Source organism: Canis lupus, chromosome 28, assembly GCF_011100685.1.
Source record: "Canis lupus familiaris isolate Mischka breed German Shepherd chromosome 28, alternate assembly UU_Cfam_GSD_1.0, whole genome shotgun sequence".
In the NCBI taxonomy this organism is placed as follows: domain Eukaryota; kingdom Metazoa; phylum Chordata; class Mammalia; order Carnivora; family Canidae; genus Canis; species Canis lupus.
Genome location: NC_049249.1, coordinates 422789 through 446610, shown reverse-complemented (window position 1 = coordinate 446610; position 23822 = coordinate 422789). Strand labels below are relative to the sequence as shown.

At 39.7% G+C, this 23822-nt stretch overlaps 1 protein-coding gene across 9 annotated transcripts in view; it reads right to left on the bottom strand.

The window, feature by feature from the left end:
* MAPK8 (mitogen-activated protein kinase 8) overlaps nucleotides 1-13845 on the bottom strand; it is a 119836-nt gene extending 105991 nt beyond the window's left edge. For 2 of the 9 annotated variants that reach the window (XM_038578017.1, XM_038578020.1), the window contains exons 1-3: nucleotides 13697-13714; nucleotides 13017-13084; nucleotides 12395-12544 (exon numbers count right to left, since the gene is read on the bottom strand). The gene's annotated coding sequence lies outside the window, so the exon portion shown is untranslated. Of the gene's footprint in view, nucleotides 1-12394; nucleotides 12545-13016; nucleotides 13091-13696 lie in introns of those variants that run through there. The other 7 variants (XM_038578013.1, XM_038578018.1, XR_005380344.1 and 4 more) reach the window with 6 other exon arrangements.
* Nucleotides 13846-23822: the final 9977 nt, after the last annotated feature.

The window sequence follows — 23822 nt, the reverse complement described above, 5'->3', positions numbered from 1 at the left end:
TTTATGCCATTTTAAAACACAAAAGGTAACATAAAGGAATGCTCTACTTTCAGGTGGGGATGTAAAACCTATGATGTGTTTTAATCCCTCTCCAGATATTTAGATTTTCCTAAGAAAAAATTTCATTGTCTGTATTATCCATTATATATTAAATATGGTTCAGTTCCTTTAAAAGAATAGTGCTTGAAACATCTCTAAAAATACAAATTAATAAAGCAGATTTGTGTCTTGCATGTTGGAAGACAAGGATCAGATTTACCCTCTTTCAGTAACCAGAAAGTCGAAAAAAATACACCACCATGATCAGACACTGGACAACAGAGAGATTAGGTCTGCTACCTCTAAAAAGAGAAAAACAAAGTAGGTAAACCCTATAACTGCCCTGCCAATCTGCCCGGGGGCCCCTTCCAGACCACTGTGCAAAATGGACTACACTTAACAGCATGGCAGCTTCAATGAGTTGAGAAGACACATCGAAGGCAAGGGTGTCTAGAATCTTGAGGCCAGAGTACAGACAAGAGAGCTACTCAGAGGAGAAAGAATTCCAGAAATCAGCATGGGGTCCTCTTGTATCTCTGGCTGAATACTAATCTACACCTAAGTAAAGGAAAACTCCCCTAGACTGAGGGACAGGACCACTGCCAGGGAGTTATTAAGATGAACAATTTCCAGATTTCATTCAAAAACAAAGATAAAAATTACCAGACTTCTCTGAAACCATACAAGTCCGATACAAGGAAACTACAACTTTAAACTGCTGGAAAATAAAAATATCAATCCAGAAATACATATCATTTCTCCTTTTCCTTCTCATTCACAAGTGTAAAAGAATTTTCCAGAGGCTAAGAGACCTGAGATTTCACAACAGGTATTTTTTCTTTTGGAAAATAGCCATTTTTCACCAAAAAAAAAAAAAAAAAAAAAAAAAAAAAGAAAAGAAAAAAAAAGTTGTTTATGTAAAAAAAAAAAAATTTTGCCATGTTAATTTGTAATTCGTTTATTATTTCTTAAATAAACTGATAATATTTCTTAAAATTCTTAATTTTAGTTTCTAATAAGGTAAAACTTTGATAGCTACAGCCCATATAAAGAAAATCTCTTTGAAATCCTCAATTATTTTTAATAAATCCTCAATTTATTTTAAGTCATTTCAAGACTTAAAAAATGGGGAATTATAGCTTTGGGAATTAGTGGCCCCATCAAATTAGTGTTCATTCCCTTGTGATGGTAAAGAGCCTATGCAAAACCTTTTCATTATAAAATCAATTTTTCTAATAAATACACAGCTTTCTTGCAGTGTCAATCTGGCTAATTAATGTGTATCTTTAAAAAGAATTTTTCTGTCCCATCTAAGTTGTTTAATAATTAGTACACACTTGTTTATAATACTCCCTTAGTCTGCAGGATATATTGTCATGTCCCTCTTTTATTCTAGATATTGGTAATTTGGGGCTTCTCTCTTTTTACACTAACCAGTCTGGCTGGTTAGTATATTGCCAATTTTGGCATTTTTTTTCCCAAAAATTATTAACTATATAAATCTTGCCAATTTTTCCCCCAAATTATTAACTATATAAATCTTGCCCTAAAAGTACTTGACACAAATGGGAGTTTTTGGTGATAGCCTATGAGACCTCATAAAACACTATAACAATAATGTATAATGAAATATTTTGACATTTAGAAGATCTGCAGACCTCACTCAAACAGTATTTTCCAAATCATCAATGCACCGGCAAAAGATTCATTAAAATGCAAGACAGACCAATGGATTTTATTTATTTACTTATTTTTAAAGATTTTATTCATTTACTCTACACAGAGAAAGATCGTGTGCACAAGCAGGGGAAGATGCAGGCAGAGGGAGAAGCAGGCTCCCTCTTTAGCATAGCAGGGAGCCCGACAGAGAACTCGATCCTAGGACCCTGGGATTATGACCTGAGCCAAAGGCAGATATTTATTTAACTGACTGAGCCACCCAGGCACCCTTGACCAATGATTTTAGTATAATAGAATATGAAAAAATTATTTATGTGGTTTCAGATTTCACAGGTGTTAAACTGTCAAATTTTGATGCTGTATAAAAGAGAAATATTCAAATAATCTGTGTAATGAAATGGGAAGCTCTCACATTAGCGCTTTTGCTGTATAATGGAAAACTAATGGTTGTCTCAAGGTAAGGCACCTGAACAACTATTTGAGTTCTCAACTACTTTTCCATGGAATACCATTTTTAGCTTGAAAAAAATGACTGACAGATAAACTATTAATTTGGAGCAGGGTATCTGAGAAGACATTTTCTTGAAAATGAACAAAGCAAACCTATTACTTCAAGGAAAACAAATGGCAGTATTTACTGTCAATGATAAAAATCAAACTTTCAAGTGAAAATTAAAATTTTGGAAAATTTAAACTTGCCACTGTGAATCTGGCAGCTTCCCAAGTTATTTCTGATAAGATAAGTAGTGATAAGAACAAATGACTTCTTGATACCCTATACCCTATATAATGCAGCTGCTCTTAAATTTTTTGGATCGGCATTCCATATACTCTTTAAAATTACTGAGGATCCCAAAGAACTTTTCTATATAATTTATACTGAATTATATCTATCAATAAGCATTTAAAACTTAACATTTAAAAACTTTAAAACTTAGTTAAATATAATAACAAACCTACTACATGTTACTATAACTAGCATTTTTGGGGAAAATACTTTTCTTTAGACACTATTGAGAAAAGTACCACTGTTCTACATCTTTACAAATTCCTTTTCCTGTTGGCTTAATTTCAGACAGCTGGATTCTCTTATGTGCTTCTGCACTCTGTTGCCACATCACAGGTCAGGTCACATGGCCTCAGGTCAGGTCACATGGCCTTGCTTCGTCTGTAAGCAAGAAAAACGCTAACAAATTAGTACTGTTCTACAAAAAGTCTGACTTCATGGAACCCTTGAAACCCTTTCCTATATTTTCTATTGTTAAAGTTCAGAGATGTTAACAAACCTTAGCAGACAAAGATACGAAGACCAACATTGTAAATTGTCTCTTATTTTACAAAAATTCTTACTCTGTTAAGGACATATTTCTCTTAAAGTAAAATCTATTTTTCCAGGCTTTTTCCCTAACCAGACCAAAGCACTTACCACCTACTCTAGTCCTCAACTGATGCATGCTAACACTACTTGGATCCATTATAAACATATACATGTTACGTGTGAGTCTGTGATTATAAATATATATGATCTCTCTCACATATGCACAAACTATATCAAAAGAAAACACCAAAATATTATTAGCAAGATTATGAGCAGTTTTGATCTTTTAATTTTTATGTTTCCTCAATATTCCATATCTATTTGTATTGAATTTTTAAAAAATAAACAGAAAGATGCTTCTCCCTACTCTCCCCCTCTCATTAGCACTGGATAACACTCTTTTCAAAAAAAGTGTGCCCTAACCTTAGGGAACCCATAGGCCTTAGTAACTACAGGGAGGCAGAGAAGGAAGAGAAAATTACACCAGGAAACAGGATGCAGTGGACCTCATGTTACCATATCAAATAACTAAAACTTAGAATTCTAAGAATTCTAAGAATCTTGGATTTTCAATAAAATGTTCTCTTAAAATAATGATCCTTCTTATACAGTGCCAGAACTATGTACAACAATAAATCTGTTACAAATATTCAGCTCTTTGTACCTTATATGAAGTCTTTTCACTTACTCTCCTTTGATCTTATATCATCGCAGAGTAGAGCACTTCAAAATCCATACTCTAAATGGATTTATTGATTTTTTTTTTTTTTAAGGAGAATGCATTCATCTTGGAGATTTTCACTATTCAAGAAATCGTTGGTCTCTTGACCAAAGAACTGCAGCAAAGAGCCAATAGAACAAAGCAATGAAATACAAGGCTCTGAATTCTTCCAATTAGGGATCTCAAAATTCTATTGCTTAAATAACTAATGCCCAAAATGCTATACCAAGGCATTACAGTAATATGAGTATCAACCACGGCACCATAATTAACATGAAGAGAAGGCAACAACTTGATGCAAAATCACAAACATCTCTTCCACTTAGCCATCACAGGACAGGCCACACACAGCAGTGATTAAAACTCAGACTCTGGAGCAGATTATCTGGGCACTTAACTTCACGTGCCTCAGTTTTCCCATCTATAAAATGGAGAAGAGGGGGATCCCTGGGTGGCGCAGCGGTTTGGCGCCTGCCTTTGGCCCAGGGCGCGATCCTGGAGACCCGGGATTGAATCCCACGTCGGGCTCCCGGTGCATGGAGCCGGCTTCTCCCTCTGACTATGTCTCTGCCTCTCTCTGTGTGTGTGTGTGTGTGTGTGTGTGTGTGTGTGACTATCATAAATAAATAAAAATTTAAAAAAAAAATGGAGAAGAGGATAGAATAATAAAGGTTGTTAGAAAGATAACGTGCTAATTGTTAAGTGCTAGCAGATAGTATTTGTTGAAAAAAAAAAAGAAAAAGAAACAAAACCCCTGAAGTTACAGTTCAAATGCTTTAATAATAAACAATGAAATAATTCTAGAGACATAGAAAAGCCAAATGAAATAATTCAGAACACTGAATACTTAATTTTCTAACTTTTTAAAAAGGTACGCAGTGTGGTGTGCTATTACCTCTTCACATAGCAAGAGCCCAAACTGCTAAAGTTCAAGTCACTTTCGGGGACTTCATAGAAGAGTCTGGCTATATATGAAGTATCTTTATGCCCACACATAGTGAATAAGAAAACGTTCTGGTCTGAAGGACAGAAGGATCCAAAAAATACAAGCATGGACAGGATACCTCAGTTGCTCTGTAGACTGCCAAAGAAAAGCAAAAAGGCTGATTGATCCTTTGTGGCAAATCTGTTCAAAGTTTAATGAAAGAAATGAATAATCAAGTAAAATTCAGACCAAAACTAATTTCCTAAAGTAATGGGAGTATTCCAGGCTGAGGCAGGGTAAGTAAGAAGTTGAAACATAGACATCTTGTTCTGGCAGGAAGCACCCAATGACCAACCAAGGTCAGATCAAAATGACAGTGATGTCACTTCAAATCTGGAACAAGGTAAGCATCAAAAAGAATAATGACACCTAAAGCAAGCGAAAAAAAAAAAATTAAAGCAGAAATCAATAAAACTGAAAACAGAAGAATAAAGAAAACAAATCAACAAAAACAGCTTTCTCATATACAACCAAGTAGAAAATGAGACGGAAGATGCCATTTCTCACGGCAAAAGAATAAAAAAATTAATAGCAAAAAAAACTAAAAATGCTATTCGGAAGCCAAAAAGGGACTTAGAGAAATGAAAAGATGAAGTTTTTCCATATTCTTGGATAAAAAGAACACCATAAAGCTGCCAAAAAACACAAAGAAAATCCTAAACACTAACTGAACCTATGTCAGAGAAATTAATCAAGGTGAGAAGGGTGGTGGAAATGAATTTTTTTTTAAATTGGGAGTTCAATTTGCCAACATATATCATCAGTGCTCATCCCGTCAAGTGCCCCCCTCAGTGCCCGTCATCCAGTCATCCCAACCCCCTGCCCACCTCCCTTTCCACTACTCCTTGTTCGTTTCCCAGAGTTAGAGGAGTCTCTCATGTTCTGTCATCCTCACTGATATTTTCACTCATTTTCTCTCCTTGGAAAGGAGTATTAACTTGAAAAGGACATGAGAAAACTGTCTGCATTGATGGTAATGTTCTATAACTTGATCTAGGTACTGCATAAGTAATATATAGACAAAATTCACTGGGCTGTAAATTTAAGGATTGTGCATCTTTACTATATGCAAATTTTACCTCCATAGAATAAAAAAATTTAAGTCATCCCAAAAGTAATGGCAAATAGACTAAACTTTACTAATTGTAAAATTTCACATAAAATAAACAAGATGCAAGGCACCTGGGTGGCTCAGTTGGTTAAGTATCTGCCTCTGGCTCAGGTCATGATCTCAGGGTCCTGGGATCAAGTCCAATATAGGGCTCCCTGCTCAGCAGGGAGTCGGCTTCTTCCTCCGCCCTTCCTCCCTGCTCATGTGCATGTTTGATCTCTCTCTCAAATAAAATCTTCAAAAAAATAAATAAATAAAAAGTAAGATAAACAAGATGGAAGCTAGAAAAGATTTTGAAAAAGAAATGAATTAGCCCTAACAGAAAACAATATAAAATACAATAATTAAAACAAGATGGTTTGGTTCCCAAATAGGCAGATAGATCAGCAGACCAGAAGTGGTCCCAAATACACAAAGAAATCCAGTAAATTATAAAGGTAGAATTTCAAATCTGTAAGACAAAAATAGATTATTTAATAAATGATACTGGGACAACTGAATGGTCATGTGATGACAAAAATAAGGTTGAACACATCATACCTTACACCAGAATGAATTCCAAATAAGAAAAATTAAAAGTATAAAAAGAGAGAAATGAAAACAAAACAAAACAAAAACATGAAAGTACTAAAAATGTAACATTTGAGAATTCTTGTAAAATCCTGAGTTAGAGAAAGACTTTGTAACCATGACATACAATTTAGAAGTCAGTAAAGACTGGTAAGAATTTTAACTACTGGGGGGAAATTCAGCATGATAAAATCACCATAAACAAACTAAAAAGTAAAGAACAAACTTGGAAAAATATTTCCAAAAAATAGCATGGAGCTATTTTCCCCTAATATAAAAATAAATTCTACAAATCTAAGAAGATGAGTAACAAAGTGACATAAAAACAGGCAAGAATATGGACAGTTCACAGTAAAGAAAATATAAATAAATAGCCCTTAAAAGATAAAAGATGTCACTTATATATAAATAGCTGAACTGGTAGAATGAACTAAGAGAACATTTCTACAAATGTTATTTTGGCAATATCTATCAAATTTAGAAAGCACATACATTCTGATCTAGCAATTCTACTTCTGATATGTGTCCCATGCATTTCTGTACAAGTGTTAAAAGGAATCCATCGTACCATGGCTTTTAATAGCGGAATATTGAAAACCACTTAAATGTATATAAAAAAAGGGGTTACTTATATTAATGCTATACCTGTATAATGTGCTGAAATTTTGTGTTCCCTTTGGGACTTCGGGAGGTAATTACCACTACAAGAACTCATGAAGATTGGGACCCCATGATGGAATTAGTTCATAAAAAGAGGGAGGGAGAACAGACACTCCCTCTCTTCATGTGAGGACAGTGAGGTGACATCTGCAAGCCAGGAAGAGTCCTCACAAAAACCAAATCTCTGAACACCTTGACCTTGCACTTCTCAGACTCTAGAAATGGAGTGTCTAATGGTTTAAGGAGTGTCTAATGGTTTAAGCCACCAAGTCTACAGAATTTTGCTATAGCAACCCAAGCTAAGACAAATGATACACTGTGAAGGTGCTGGGGAAAAAAAAAAAAAAGGAATAAGCATCACATTTATGTACTGATATGACTAATAGGAAATCATCCCAAGCTGTATTAAGTTAAAATAAAAGGTAAAGGATACTGTGCATAGTATGCAACAACTTAAATGAAAATGGAGGTGAAGACAGAGAACATACACTATATATGTAAGACATACAATCCATCTGTGGCAATCCTAAATCTGTAAAGCTCAGAAAAAAACTTTTTTTTAACTTTAGTACAAACCTATTTGGTGTCAGAATCCGACAATAATTTCTTTTGTCAGATTTCATAATCTTTACCTTTATTATATACTATTTGTGTTTTTGATATAGAGATATTAATGTATTTACAGGATGCTACACACTCCCTTCCAACTACAGATTTTGAATAATAGACTAGAGACACTATATTACTTTTCCACAGCAACCCACTTCAAAAACAAAACACCTTAATTCTGAACTACATCTGGATCAAGGGTTTTGGACAAGGAATTATACACCTCTATTTACTTGCACATACATAAACTGTCTTTGGAGAGATTCACAGGAAACTTAACACTGTTTCCATGTGGAGGAAATGGGTGGCTGCACAAAATGGGAAGACTTTTTACTGTACATCTTTTAAAATCTTTGGAATTCTGAATCAAAGTGAATACATTACTCAGTTAAAATGTAAGTAAGATAAAATTACTAAACCTTTTTAATTTTCAGCCAGATGCTTTGGTTTTTGCTTGTTCTGACTAAAAATTAACCCTTTCTTAAGTCACAGAGAAATCTATATATAGTGATGGCTTTCCTTTATTTTCCTTTATTGGTCAACTTTTGGTTGATCCATATGACAGCTGAGTCAGACAGTCACCGGCTAAGGAGCAAGTTAGGGAAGGGTGAGTATCCATCCCTATTAACAGCTTTTAGCTGATATTTTGATGCCTAGTGCCAAATAAAGCTTTTTCTTTCCTAATGACTCCAAAAGTAAGTCAGGGCTTTGGCCCCTCAGCAACAGCAAGCAGTGAAGCCCATACTTCTCAACATTAGAAAAATTTAAGAAATGCTCCTAGCATAAAATCTAAGTGTAAGTCTTCAAAGCTTCAATACAGAAGTTTAAGGACTCTGATTAGTATTTGAGCATCTTTTGTTTGCTTTTCATTTACTTCTTTTATTGCTCTATTGTGTTCCAAAATGGATTTAAGGTGACTATAAGGTTTATCTTTTCTTATGATTAAGATTTTGAGTTCTCTGTACCACACTCTCAACTTTAACCAGAAATTAGGAAAGACGACATTTTACTTTTTGTGGTTTTATCTAGTGAATATATTTTAAGAAGCGACCTGAGAGATGTATGGTTTGGAAATCCCCAAATGCCCCAACATCCAGCACTCAGGTTTCAAGATTAAAGAAATTCCCAATGAAATGTCTAACAATATCTGTTTCCTTGCGTTAGGACATAAATGCATGGTTTGCCCTTGCTTCCCATCAGGTTATACTCACGGAAAGAAGAGCCTAATTTCTACTTCCTTCAGCCCCCACATCACTTAATACCTGAACTTAATGGCTTCTCAATGAATACTGCCTATATAAAACCAGTGTCATTTCATAGTTACTGTCCTCAAGGAGGAGCAAGAAATTTGGTGTACCAATATAACCACAGAAACACTACACAGAAAACTTAGAAAAATACAGGAAAAATATTTCCAGATGCTACTTCTAACCTCTCTTGTTTTTCTAGAGACCTCTAGAAAATGCTCAATGAACTGGTGGTTATCCAGTCTCTCATAAATATGCACTCTTCGGAGTCAAAAATTCCAGTAAGATTAAAGACACAACAGTATTCCATTTTCTTCAAACATAGGTAACGTGATATAGCTATTCCCAGCTCCTGGATTACCATTCTTTTAGAAATCTCTCAAAAATCAACCTAGAAAAACTTAGGCAATTCTCTACAGTAGGAAAAGAAAACATGGCAAAATAACTTTGTATCAGAGAATGTGGCAAATAATTTTCTTTTAATACTTGCTTTTGGAACATTTCCAAATTTTAAATCAGAGAGGATTACTGGTCCAAATGTTAAATCATTTCAGTCAATTCAGATTAGGTGAGAAAATCCAATTTTAAATAAACCCGAGATGCAGGGGGAAACAACTGGCATTTCCTGGCAAATCCAAATGTATACATGAAATTAGTTTTCAATTCACTTGGCATTTTGCATTTGTTCCAAGTTAAAAATAATAAGCTATAATAATAGCTAAAATTTCCTGAATACTTATATCTAGTGTTCCAGGTACTGTATTAGTGCCAAGCACTTTACGTGCAATGCCTCACTTAAACCTTATAGGCCTATGAGATTATGTGCTATTACTATTCTCACTTGACAATAAAACAGGCCCAAAGATGTTATATAACCTGAACTAACTAACCATATAATTAGTTAGATTTGGAGCATGAATTTGAACTCAGAGCTGACCTTAAAGTCCATATTAACAACCACTATTAAATTTGGGCTCCTTAGCTTTCTAAAGAACAGACACATTTTAACCAAACCTAATGTACTACCAAATGTAAAAGGAGACATACATTTACACTTTATTAGCTATATTCGTGACATAACCCACCACCCTGAAAAAGAATGGCAGCTAATAAATTTTCTAAAAGATCTTATACACATACATACTCACATATAATTTAAAAAAATGGATTTCAATGAAATCCAGGTATCTGGGGCAGGCTTTTGTTTGTTTGGGGGAAGCCCTCTTATAAATCTTTTAAGAGAACATAAATTCACTGCTAGATGTGCTTTTATTCCCATCCCTGATCTCTGTGTCTCTCATGAATAAATGAATCTTAAAAAAAAAAATCCAACAGCCTGTTTACAGCTTTAAAAAAAAAAGTTAAGCAACTTTTCTATAGCTCTAGAACTTGTTGATGACAAAGTCTAGAAGACAGAACTGAGAAGTTAACCTAGGTCTGACTCCTGGATAAATCTAGTTTCACCTATCGCCCTGAATGATAGAACAGCTCTTATTTCAATACTCCTGTCTCCTTTTAGGTAGTAAAGTCTGTTGACTCAGAACTCATTTCTGAAATCAAAGTTCAAGTTAATCTGTATTAGAGTAAGAAGACCAATGTTTTTAAATGTTCGTGTAAAGAGCTCATGACTAAGACAATAAGCATCACAGCTCCCTGAACTAAGCAAATGATTCATATCTAGAACTATGTGGCTATAATTACTTCCTTGCACTACATAAATCAGAAAGGCTACTACCCATACCACTGACTTGACCAGAGACCTCTAGAGAACTGGCATCTTAATGTCAGACATTACTTTATACTTCTACATGTGCAACACAACATCTGAACTATCTAGATGATCTGAATGTGTCCAAATCAATTCATAGGCAAAACACACTAATATGAATCAGACTTCTAATATACAACTTCCTTGACTGCCTCTAGAATAGCTAAGGACTGGTCACTTAAATTACTTCAAGTTGTTTCCCTGAGCACCAAGTACCTTCACTTGGTGAAGGTCATTTCCATAGTATTAGGCATTGAGTTAAGATTCTAACCTCATTAATTTGGATGGAGTTTATTCTTAAATTTCCTTTCCAAGTGGCCGTTCTCTCAGGATCTAAAGGAGTATAATAAGAATATAGTTTCCTACTCTGTCAGGACACTTAAAGACAGCCCATTTCAAATTCATTAATGGAATATACTCACCAAAAGAATCAGTGATATCTCTTTTTAAACATAACTTAGGGGACGCCTGTGTGGCTCAGCAGTTGAGCGTCTGCCTTCAGCTCAGGGCCTGATCCCGGAGTCCGGGGACCAAGTCCCACATCGGGCTCCCTGCATGGAGCCTGCTTCTCCTCCCTCTGCCTGTGTCTCTGCCCCTCTCTCTGTGTCTCTCATGAATAAATAAATAAAATCTTTAAAAAATAAAATAAAATAAACATAATTTAGAGTGGAAAGGGGAGTAACTGCTAATGGGTACGTAGTTTTTCTTGGGGTGATGAAAATGTACTGGAATTGCATAGTAGCAATCAACGCAGAACTCTGAATATATTTAAAACCCATACTGATGCACACTCTAAACGGGTGAATTTTATGGTATGTCATTTGTATCTCAATAAAATTGTTATTTTTAAAAACCAAAAGAATTTCAAAAACACAAAAAACTGGATTGACATGTAGCCTTACAGTGAGCTACCACCAAAGGATTGTATCAGTAACACTTTCTGAAATCTGACATACTGTAACTAGACAAATCAATAAAAGTTTGGTATCTCATGATTTTCATTCCTTATCTTAATGAAGTATTTCCTTTTAATTTGTTCTCTGCATCAGGCAATACTATAAGCTCATTTCAAATTCTCTCATATCCAAAACATGCTAAAATTTATTAAACTGTGAGTGGAAAAACGATGTAACTTGAATAAATCAGTATTATTTGGAGTTTCAGGCCCATATGCTTCTCCAATAGTAAAATCTTAAATTCAGTTAGGCCCAAATGCTTCACCAAGGTAGAATTTTAAATTAAACATTTCTACAAATGCAATTAGAAATTAAACATTTCAAATAAAACTTTCATGTAGCTTATTTCCCATACTCTAGCTTTTCCCCTTACAGGCGTCATCAGAAACTTTTCAAGCAATGTTCAAAAAAGGACAAATTCAATCATTTTAGACCCCTGCTGTAATATCACTATGTCTGTGTGTGATACACATACTAAGAAAAAAAAAAGACAAAAACAACAAAAGCATTTTAGACAATATTTTATTTTAGGATAATGAATTAGAAGTGCTAGGAAAAAAAAAACTAAAATATTCAAAAGCCCCTGATGCGGTGACAGATAGTACAAATGAACGAATCACTTAGCCCACTGAAAGTGAGTTTGCAGAGAACTGTAAAGAACTGTAAAGACTGGATTTTAAATAGTATTAACCGTGAAGAGTTTTTCATCAAGCTCTTATTGAACACTTACTATATTCCAGGCTAGGGCTGGAGACACAGATGAAAGACAGGCCTGTCCTCAAGGAAATCCCATTTTGATTGCTTGCTTTTGTCAGGCACAGCACTGAGCATGTTCCCTTACAGCATGTGATCTCCTAGGTTTAACCCACAGCAGGGAAATCTGAGATAAACATTACAAATGACTTTTAAGACTGTAAGGCTGTTAAAACTGAAAAGTTAAATTTGTAAATAAAGAAAGCCATTGTACGTTTAGATCAACCTCCTAACTGTACTAAAAGAAAAAAGAAAAAAAACCCAAAACCAAAAAAATAAATGACCCAGAGTATAACGACACCTTTAACGCACACTGCTTACATAACTCATTTAAAAAGACATCCATTACATTTCAAAGCATCCTCCTCCATCAAAAAAGTATTTCTCTTCGCTTCAAACTCTGAGTACAGTGCTGAACAGCTGCTCAATGAATGAATGAAATAAACACATGTTCCACCGGCCCAGATACCTGCCGGATGCTCATCCCAAAGCACAACGGCCTGACAGGCCGGAATCCTACCGAGGCGGCTCCTGAATCTCAGAGGTAGAAACAGTGACCCCGCAACCCCGATGCCCGTAGTCGGCCCGCGGCTACGCACCCTCAGACACCCGCGCGGCAGGCGTTCGTCGCGATCCTCTACGACCGACTCGGCTCCACCGTCTGAGCCTTGGGAACACGAGTGCAAGACAAAGGGGAGGGGGCGGGGAGGGCCGGAAGGTCCGCACCGGCGACCCCCGAGGGGAGGCCGCGCTCGCGCACGCCGACCCCGGCCCGGCCCCGCGGACCCCGCAGCCCAGGGCTGACGGCGCCTCCGCCCGCAGCCTCGGCACAAAGAGAGCCCGTGCGCGAGGGCGGGCGTCGGGACTCGGCGGCCGCGGGAGCGAGTCAGGCGCCTCCGCCCGACCTTCCCCGAATCGCCTCAGGACCCGCCGCCCAGCGCCCGCCCCACGTTCCCTCCCGACGCGGACGCGGCATCCGCGAGGGCAGCGCGCGGGGCTGTGGGGCGGGGCGGGCGCGCGGGCCGGGGTCCGGCAGCCCCACGCCCCCGGCCGCCCCGCCTCCGCGCCCGCCATTGTTCCCGCGCCGCCCCCGCCCCGCCCCGCCCCCGCCCGCCCGCCGCGCGCCCCGAGCCGCCGCGCTCCCGCCCCCACTCCCGGGAGGGGGTCCCGGCCGCGGAGAAGGCGGCGGCGGCGGCGGCGGCGGCGGCGGCGGCGGCACAATAACATAAACACGGCGGGGCCGCCGGCGCCCGGGCCCCGCGGCAGCCGCCGCACTCACCCCGCAACGCAGCGCACGGCGACTGGGAAGCCCGCCCGCGGGACTGGCGCCGTCCGGGCGGTCGCCACGGCCGTTACCCAGGGCGGCTCCGCGCACCCGGCCCCGTCGTCCGGCCCCGGCCGCTCCGCTGAGTAACAGGAACGCGGGCCGTCACCGCGCACGCCCGCCCACGTCATCGCGCCGGGCCCGCCCCCGCGCCTCGCAGGCGGCCCGCGGGGCGGGGCGGGGCGGGGCGGGCGGGGCGGGGCGGCCCCGGGGCCCGGATGCGGGGGCGGGGCGGGGGCGGGGCCCCTCCGGGAGCGGGAGGCCGCGCGGAGGTCGCCTGGAGGCGGAGCTGCGGGGGGCGCGCCGGGACCGGGCGCGAGGGGCGTGTCCGGGGCCGGTGGGGGCGGGGCCCTGCGCGCGGCACGTGCGGCTCCCGGCCCGGGGCGTCCCCTAGTGGGAGCCGGAGGCGAGGTGCCTGCCCTGAGGCCGGGCGCCCGGGAGCAGGCCCTGGGCCGGGCACACACCCGAGACACAGAACGGGGCTTACCTTGACCGACAGCACGTTCCTTTCAGGGCCTCGTCACCTACGGCGAGTGATTGTTCCTTTCAGCCACCTGGAAGAAGCTGCCTCCTGTTTTCCCCAAATCCAGCTCGTGCTAGATTTAATTCATCACCTTATTTATCTCTGAGCTCCCGCAAAGCGTGTATTCGTTAGTTGCAGGAGTGACGAATTGGCAAGCCGTTAAATATCCAACAATGGGTGGAAGGGCGTCTAAATTACATCCATCCATCCAATAGAATGTAGCTTAGCAATTTAAATGCCAGGTGTTCAAGGAATTCTTAACAATACAGGAAAATGTTCACGATGTATCATGAAAACAAAGAAGCAGGTCTCTATATAATGATCCTACCTATGTATTATGCATACATGGAAAAAACCTGAAAAGAAATTTGCCAGATTAGGGGATCCCTGGGTGGCGCAGCGGTTTGGCGCCTGCCTTTGGCCCAGGGCGCGATCCTGGAGACCCGGGATCGAATCCCACATCGGGCTCCCGGTGCATGGAGCCTGCTTCTCCCTCTGCCTATGTCTCTGCCTCCCTCTCTCTCTCTGTGACTATCATAAATAAATAAAAATTAAAAAAAAAAGAAAATTACATTACTTTAATAATGAACACATGAATATTGTTGAGTAAATGACTGAATCCAGGAATACTATCTTCCCTTGTCCTGTTGAGTTGGCCTGTTTCCAGTGATTCTGAAATGAAATATAAATGTGAACAATCATTTGTACATTCTCTCCCCGTTTCCTTGCTCTCTCAGCCTTTTTTCCTTTCTTCCTTTATTTCTACAATAAACAATTATCACATGCCCATTCTGTACCTGGCACTGTGCTAGCACTGGCAATACAATGGAACTTACATATGTAATCAACATAATATGGAATTAATAATGGTAAACAAATGCAAAATGATCACTGCAAATTGATATGGCTGCAAAGTATTATGAAACTGATTGGGACACCTGGGTGGCTCAGCAGAGGCGCCTTCAGCTCAGGTCCTGATCCTGGGATCCGGGATCGAGTCCCACATCCGGCTCCCTGCAAGGAGCCTGCTTCTCCCTCTGCCTGTGTCTCTGCCTCTCTCTCTCAGTCTGTGTCTCTCATGAATAAATAAATAAATCTAAAAAAAACTGATGGGTAGAATTAATAAGGCTAGGAAAGTCTTCCTTGAGGAACTGCCTCTTCTATTCTAAAGTTAGAATAGATTTAACTAGGCAGAAGGTATTTCAGATGAAGATAACTTGGTGTGTAAGGGTCCTGTGATGAGAGGGAGCAGGGTGAGTTGGAGAAACTGAAGAAAGCCAAGTGCTGCTGGAAGGACAAGAAGGAGCTATGAAATGAAGTTGGGAAGGTAGGAAAGAGACAGGACCTAGTGCAGTCATACTACCGATGTCTTTATCCTAAGTGCAATTGGAAGTCCTGACATGCTTCAGCAAAGAAGTGGAGTGGGCCAGATGGTAGAAGGGTCTAGGGTGATGCTCTAGAGTGATGGTTATGGAAACAGTAAGAAGAAGAATCTGAAGACCATTTAGGAGATCCAATGCACAGAACTTGGTGACAGATTAAGCAGGTAGTGAAGGGAAGGGGAGTCATCAAGAAAAGCTCATAAGTTTCTGGTTTGTAGCCAATGGTGGCTATTGGTACTAGTTCACTGGGGTGGCCATCTTGGCAGAGGATGAAGCTTAAGTGGAAAGACTGTGAGAGCAGGTAGTTTGAAGGCTTTTGATCTGCCCAAAAGAGATGCCACATTGACAGGTGGATATACAGAGCTGGGCTCAGGCAGATAAGAGATAAATATTGAACATTCAACATACATTCATGATAAAAACTCTTTAAAAATTAAGCATAGAAAGAACGTATCTCAACACAATACAGTGCATACAGGACAAGCTCACAAGTAACATCATACTCAATGGTGAAATACTGAAAGCTTTTGCTCTAGGATCAGGAACAAGACAAGGATGTCCACTCTCACTACTCCTATTTAGCACAGTACTAGAAGTCCTACTAGAGCCATCAGGCAAGGAAAGAAATTAAAGGTATCCAAAGTAGAAAGGGAAAAAAAAAAAAAACAAAGAAAGGAAAAAACAAAATTGTCTATATTTACAAATGACATGATTTTATACACGGAAAATCCCAAAGATTCAGAAAAAAAAAAAAAAACTCTTTAGTTTTAATCAATGAATTCAGTAAAGTTGTAGCATACAAAATTAACAGTAGTATTTCCAGACACTAACAATTAATTTTCTGAAAAAGAAAAAAATTCATCTCATTGATAATAGCATCAAAAGTAATAAGATATTTACAAATAAATTTAAGGAAGCAAAAGACCTCTACTCCGAAAACCACAAGACATTGATGAAAGAAATTGAATAAGACACGAATAAATGGAAAGGTATCCTATGTTCACAAATTAGGAGAATTAATATTGTTAAAAAGTCAATACTACCAAAAGCCACTTATAGAGTCAATGTAATCCTTATCAAGATTGCAGTGGCATTTTTTTCAGAAGCTATACCATAAAGCTATTGTCATCAAAATAGTATAGTACTGGCATAAAAAATGGATAAATCGACCAGTAGAACAGAATTGAGAGCCCAGGAATAAACCCAGGCATATATAGTCGACTAGTATTTGACAAGGGAGCCAAGAATATTCAATGGAGAAAAGACAGGCTTTTCAATAAAAGATGCTAGGATAATTGGATATTTACATGTAAAATAATAAAACTGGGCCCATCCCACTCACAAAAACTAACTCAAACTGGATTGAAGACTTAAATGAAAGACATGAAAACCGTGAAATGCTTAGAAGAAAATATAGGAATAAAGCTCCTTGGCATGGGTCTTAGTCATGATTTTTTGGGTGTGACACTTAAAAGTACAAGCAACAAAATAAAAAATAAGTGGGACTACATCAAACTAAAAAGTTTCTGCATAGGGGATCCCAGGGTGGCTCTGTGGTTTAGCGCCTGCCTTTGGCCCAGGGCATGATCCTGGAGTCCCGGGATCAAGTCCCACATTGGGCTCCCTGCATGGAGCCTGCTTCTCCTTCTGCCTGTGTCTCTGCCTCTCTCTCGCTCTCTGTGTCTCTCATGAATAAATAAGTAAAATCTTTTAAAAAATAAAAAATAAAAAGCTTCTGCATAGCAAAAGAAACAACAAAGTGAAAACAATGGGAAAAAATATTTCCAAACCATGTAAGGGGTTAATATTTAAAATATATGAAGTCATATAACTCAATAGCAAAAAAAACAAACAAACAAAAAAAAAAAACAACCCAATTAAAAAATGGGAAAGGGACCTCAATAGACATTTCTCCAAAGAAGATACCCGAAAGGCCAATAGGTTCAGGAAAAATGCTCAACATCACTAGTCATTTGGGAAATGCAAATTTAAACCACAAAATTCTCTCACATCTGTTAGAATGACTATCATCACAAAGACAAGAGAGAACAAATGCCTGCATAGATGTGGAGAAAAGGGAATCATTGTGCATGGTTAGTGGGATTGTGAATTGGCAAAGCCACTATGAAAAACAGTATGGAGAATCACCCCCAAATTAAAAATAGGCCCACTATATGATCCAGCAATTCCACTTCTGGAGAGACATTCAAAGAGAATGAAAACACTAACTTGAAAAGATATCTGCACTCTGCTATTTATAATAGCCAAGACATGGAAACAACCTAAGTGTCCATCAGTGGATGAATGGTTAAAGAAATTATGATACACGCATGTACAATAGAATATTATTCAGCCATAAAAAGGAGTAATCCTATTATTTGCAACAACATGGATGGATCTTGAAGGCAAATTCTAAGTGAAATCAGTGAAACGGAGAAAGACAAATATGTGGGATACATTCATATATATATATATATATATACCCATTATGTATCATCTTCCACCTAGACCACATCTATATTATATATAACTATATATAGATATAGTTTTATATAGTTCCAGTTGTTTATTTTTATTTTGTTGCTTGTAGTTTTAAGTGTCACATTGAAAAAATTATATACATACATATATATATATTCACTTATATATGGAATCTAAAAACTACAATGAAAACAAAACCAAACTCATAGAAAAAGAGATTAGATTTGTGGTTGCCAGAGGCAGAATTGGAGAAGGGGGAATTGGTGAAGGTCAAAAGGTATAAATTTCCAGTTGTAAGATAAATAAGTATTAAGCGTACCATGTACAACATGATGTCTAGAGCTAACATTGATGTAGGATATATGGGAAAGCTCTTGAGAGTAAATCTCAAGAATTCTCATCACAAGGAAAAAAAAATTTCTTCTTTTCTTTTAATTGTATCTATATGACAAAATGGATATTAGCTGAACCTGTTGTGGTAATCATTTTACAATATGTGTAAATCAAACCATTGTACTGTATGCCTGAAACTTATATGGTAATGTATATCAATTATTTCTCAATAAACCCAGGGGGAAGAAGAGAATAATCATTGACAGAGTGATAACTTGAAACCTCAGGTATGGAGGAGTTAGCCCAGGCCCATGGGACAGCGGGTAGGAAGCAAAAAGAGAAGAAGACTGGGAGCCAGACCTTAAAGAACTTCAGCATTCAGTGACCATGAAGATGACGAATCTGCAAAGGAGCTGCCAGGGAGGTAGAAGGAAAGAAGAATTCAAGAAGAAAAGAGTGTTTAATAATATCAATATAAGACGAAACTTGAAATCCCAGAGTACTTAGAACCAGGAGTGGATTAGGAAGCACTGAGGGATGAATGGGAGATAGAAAAGTAAGGCAGTGATCATAGAAGTGAGTCAGGCAGTGAAGAAAGACAAATGTATTTTACATCTGATGGGAAGACTTTGTTGAGAGAGAGAATTGAAGAAATAAGCATGAGTGTAAGTTTTCTGGGAGAGCAGGAGTAGGACCAGACACACAGATGGAAGTATTGGCAGGTACCTCCTACTCTGCAGTAGACCTCCAAGTAACAAAAGACAATATAATCAGAGAGGTTATGAAGTGAGAGGTGTTGCCAGGACAGAGTTCCTGTGAGTTTCATGTCCATTTCTGTAATGCTATTAACAGCCCCTGTTTCATTCAACAGGGAGTGCTCCTAAGTTAGCATCAACCTACCATGTCAGCATCTAATTATCTACATCTAGAAAGGACATCCCACATGTTTATATAAGTATATGTGCATCTGTGTGATTTCAGAAAGCATTTCACTGCTTGTGACTGACTGCAATAATCTCTGATATTCTGCAAATTCAAAATGCTTTCTCTACCCATATGTGGCTCTGGGCCTCTTTCCTTCTCGTGGCATTGTTCTTTGTTAACCTATCATGCTCTCTGGTTAACCTATAGGGGCCTAACTCAGAAAAGGAGGAAGAGCTAAGGAATTCAGGTTTTTTGACTTTTGTCCCAGGAGACTTGTCTTGGGGACACCCAGTTCTTGGCTCTCTCTGAGGCTGCGATGGGAGAAAAAAAGGAGGGGAGGCTATAGGTCCCTTAAACCCAGTCTCTGCTGGAGCCCTGAGGGATAGTCAGAAAGAGGTTGCACCCTGTCCAGAGCACCTCTTTCCTTGTCATTCTCCTGAGACCACACACATATACTAGACTGTGTTGGATTTGGGCCTTTGACTAATGTGTCAGGTGGATCTCACTAAGCTGTTCAAAGGTACAGTAACCAAAGTTGAAATTTTACCTCACTTCCTAGTTCCCTGGTTTCAATTCAAGAGTGGGGAGCCAGAGAGAGGGGATTTACTGACTAAGGTCCGATGAAGGACACCTCCAAGGATGCACCTTCTCTCCTGACCTCACCTCCACTCCTGTCCTTCCTTTGCCTCACTTTTAAGCTTCCCAGTCTGGCTTGGCTTCCTTCCACTTCCCTCCTCTCCTTTCCCCTTCCCTTCCCTTCCCTTCCCTTCCCTTCCCTTCCCTTCTCTTCCCTTCTCTTCTCTTTTTAAAATAGGGTCTAATGCTTTACAAAATTAATTAATTAATTAATTAATTAATTTATTTATTTATTTATTTATTGGAGAGAGAGAGAGTGAGCTGAGGGAGGCGCAGAGGGACAGGGAGAGAATCCTTAAGTAAGTTCCATGCTGCTGAGCGTGGAGCCCAACGCAGGGTTCCATCTCAGAATCTGAAGGCCGTGACCTGGGCCGAAATCAAGAGTTGGACGCTCAACCATTGAGCCACCCAGGCGCCCCACCCAGTGTGGTTTTCTAATCATGCCCCTGGTCACATCTAGTCCCTCTGCAAGAAGAAGGGGTTTAGCCCCCTGGCTCTGGGATGCTCTTTCAGACTCTTTCAAGGTAGCGGCTGCTGGCTCCAGAGGGAGCAGTGCAGGCCCTGGTTGTGTGAGGAAAGGAAAGATGAGTGTTCACCTTGCAAAGTGATCTCTCCAACTTCACGAACTGTGGCTTGTTTCCTTAGGGGTAAGACAGGACCAAAAATGAATGGAGTTCCTCAGTTACAACTTGAACAAAACAAAGTGGGGGTAGAAATGATCAGTTCTCTGATTTGAACTTACAAAAGTATCCCCCTCCTCACTGGGGCTTCTTCTTTTAAAAAAAAAAAAGAATATATATATATATAGTCCTTTTTTAAACATTTGTTTTATTGGAGTTCAATTTGCCAACATATAGCATATCCCCCAGTGCTCATCCTGTCAAGTGCCCTCCTCAGTGCCCGTCACCCAGTCACCCCAACCCCCTGCCCACCTCCCTTTCCACTACCCCTTGTTCGTTTCCCAGAGTTAGGAGTCTCTCATGTTCTGTCACCATCACTGATATTTTCACTCATTTTCTCTCCTTTCCCCTTTATTCCCTTTCACTATTTTTTATATTCCTCGCTGGGGCTTCTTTTTTCCCTTCACCCCCATATGTGCACATGGTTTCCAAGAGCACACATGAGACAAACCAGCTCTTCAAACCTATAGATTGAGTATACACAATTTCTCATAGAAAAAATGGGGAGCATTTACTCCTCTAAGAAGCTGCTTCTAAAATTGTTGTCCCCAGCCAGCATCATCAGCATCACCCAGAGGCTTATTGGAAATGTAGATTCTCAGACTCACTCAAGACAAGCTGAATGAGAAGCCATAAGGGAGGCCCCCAGCCATCTGCGTTTTAATGAGCATTCCAAGTATTTCTGGTGCCCATTCAAGTTTGAGAACCACAGCTCTAGGACACTAGCTCTCAAGTTAGCCAGCTCAGTCAAATCACCTTGGGAACTTTTAAAACTAACCAAACCTAGACTCTACTTCTCCAGATCATTTTTCAAAGCTCTACCAGGGTTTTGCAGTTTTCTGAAACCCCTCAGGTAATTTTGATGTACAGCCAAGATTGAGAGCCAATGCCTTAATTCAACATATTTTCTGTATTTTAAAATCTCAGAGCAAATCTGACAGGACAACCCACCCTCCAATAGCTTTTACATTTCAATTTCTCTCTGTATCCTTACTTTCATTGTTGGCTCTTTTTTCTAATGTTCTGCCTCCACCTCCCACAACTTAGATGTACCTCAGCTAAACTTTCCTCCTTCCATCCACATCCAGATATTGAAGATATTCAATATTTATTCCCTGGAGAAGAAGAGAAAGGGAAATGAATGGGAGGGAAAGAATATGGTGTTGAAGTCATGTACCTAACAAAATACTTTTTGTTATTTTAAATAAATATCTACTTAGAAAGAAAGCTTTCCAACAGAAAAGCTTTCCAACTCTGACCTCTCAACAGAGTCTCTGCCTCATTTATACTTATTTAGCCTAGAATTTCTTCTAGGTTGGTGGAATTTTGCCATTTGTAACTCCTATACTGCAGGCAATTTGTTCAGGCCCCATGGTAGAGAGGAGTCAGCACCTCATTACTGGCTCTCACCCTCAGCATCTTCAGAGAGAACACATCTCCATGTCCATGGTACTTCCTTCACTGTTCAGATGTAAAACTGGAACTCATACTAGAATGGCATTCCACAAATGACCCTTTGTCAGAAAGACCCTGGGATTTCTCACTTGTTATCAGTTAAAATTCCAAAGGCTCTCTGTGGTGGTATTGGGTAACAAGATAGATTCTGGCATCCCTGGAAGGTTAAGAGTCATTGCCTGCAAGTGGCAGAATTTTGAACCCCTCAGAAAGCAAAAGTGATGCTAGGAGAGATGTTTCCTTCCTACTGCCTTGCTGGGGCCCTCTGATAGGACAGGATTTATCTCATTTCTCTGACTCTAGAGGTGACCTGAGGCCCACCTGAGAAGGTGTTCTTGCTTCTAGAAAGCAGAGATTAAAAGAAAATCTGATACAGGAATTTCAACACCCCTTTATCCTGTTCCTGAAGCAGATTTCCATACAAGACAGCATTGCTTCTAAGAGTAGATTCCAGTGCCCTTCATGTCAAAACCAACAGGATCAATTCTCAGTTGTGAGTTGACGTAGCTGCAACAGGCTGGTCAGCTCTGAGCTTGTCATGGAACTAAGAAGGCAGAGGAGAGGAGAAGTTCTATACTAGGAAAAAGGCAGGGGCTGGGGCCATAACCCTTAAAGTACGACATCTGAAATGAAGGACAACTACATAGGGGAGAAAGAGAACATTCCTTCTGAACCTAAGGCAATCTACATGCCAACTGATGCTTGAGGGAGAAGTAATCCAGGGTAAATAGAGGGGCATCATATTCCATGATGACTGGTCTCAAGCCCAGACTCCAGCTTACTCCCCCGACCCCCACCCCACAGTATTCTATTTCCTTGTAGAGTCAGGGTGTGGTTGTTAACTGTCAGCCTATGCCAAGCAGAGAGCAGGACTTCCCTTGGAATCAGCAGGAAATATAGGGATGTCACTAACACCTTCTTCTTAAAGGTCTCGCCATGGCATGTGGTTCTCTCTACCACCAAGCAATCAAGCAAGGTCTACCAAGTGAAGGAGTGTCTGTATAGAGACAGGGACCATGCTGTTTGGATTATCTTGTGAGGGCACATACCCGTGTACTTAGAGAAGGTAGAACCACACGAAAGGACATCAGATTCAAATACTTGACTCACTCTGCTCTCACAGCAGGTTGGGACATCAGAAGGCGTAATTTCCTCACTGTTTTAGAGGTCAACAGCCCTGAGAGGCAGACTGAACAGGGCTGGAGGAGGCAAGCCAAAGAGAAAACCAAATACAGAGAGCTGGCCTCAAGGGGCAGAGATAGTGATCATAAAAAACAAAACAAAACTATGAAGACACACAAAAATAAGATCCCCCTAAAGAGGCTAGCAGGTGCACTAGATTTCCTCTTACTCCAAAAAGGCTTACAGATTATAGATCAGAGAGAAGATGCTTGAGAGTGCTGAGTAAACCGTGAAGTCAAGGAGTTTTGAGTGGTACTTGGTAGGGATTGAAAGCCATGGATTCAAAGTGACATAACTGTAGATATTTCTCCAGAATCCTTGTCAACCCAGGTAGAGAAGCAGAGACAGCACTTAAAGAGTTGTATCCACAGTCAACAAAACTAAAAGACAACCTACAGAATGGGAGAAGATATTTGCAAATGACATATCAGATAAAGGGCTAGTTTCCAAGATCTATAAAGAACTTATTAAACTCAACACCAAAG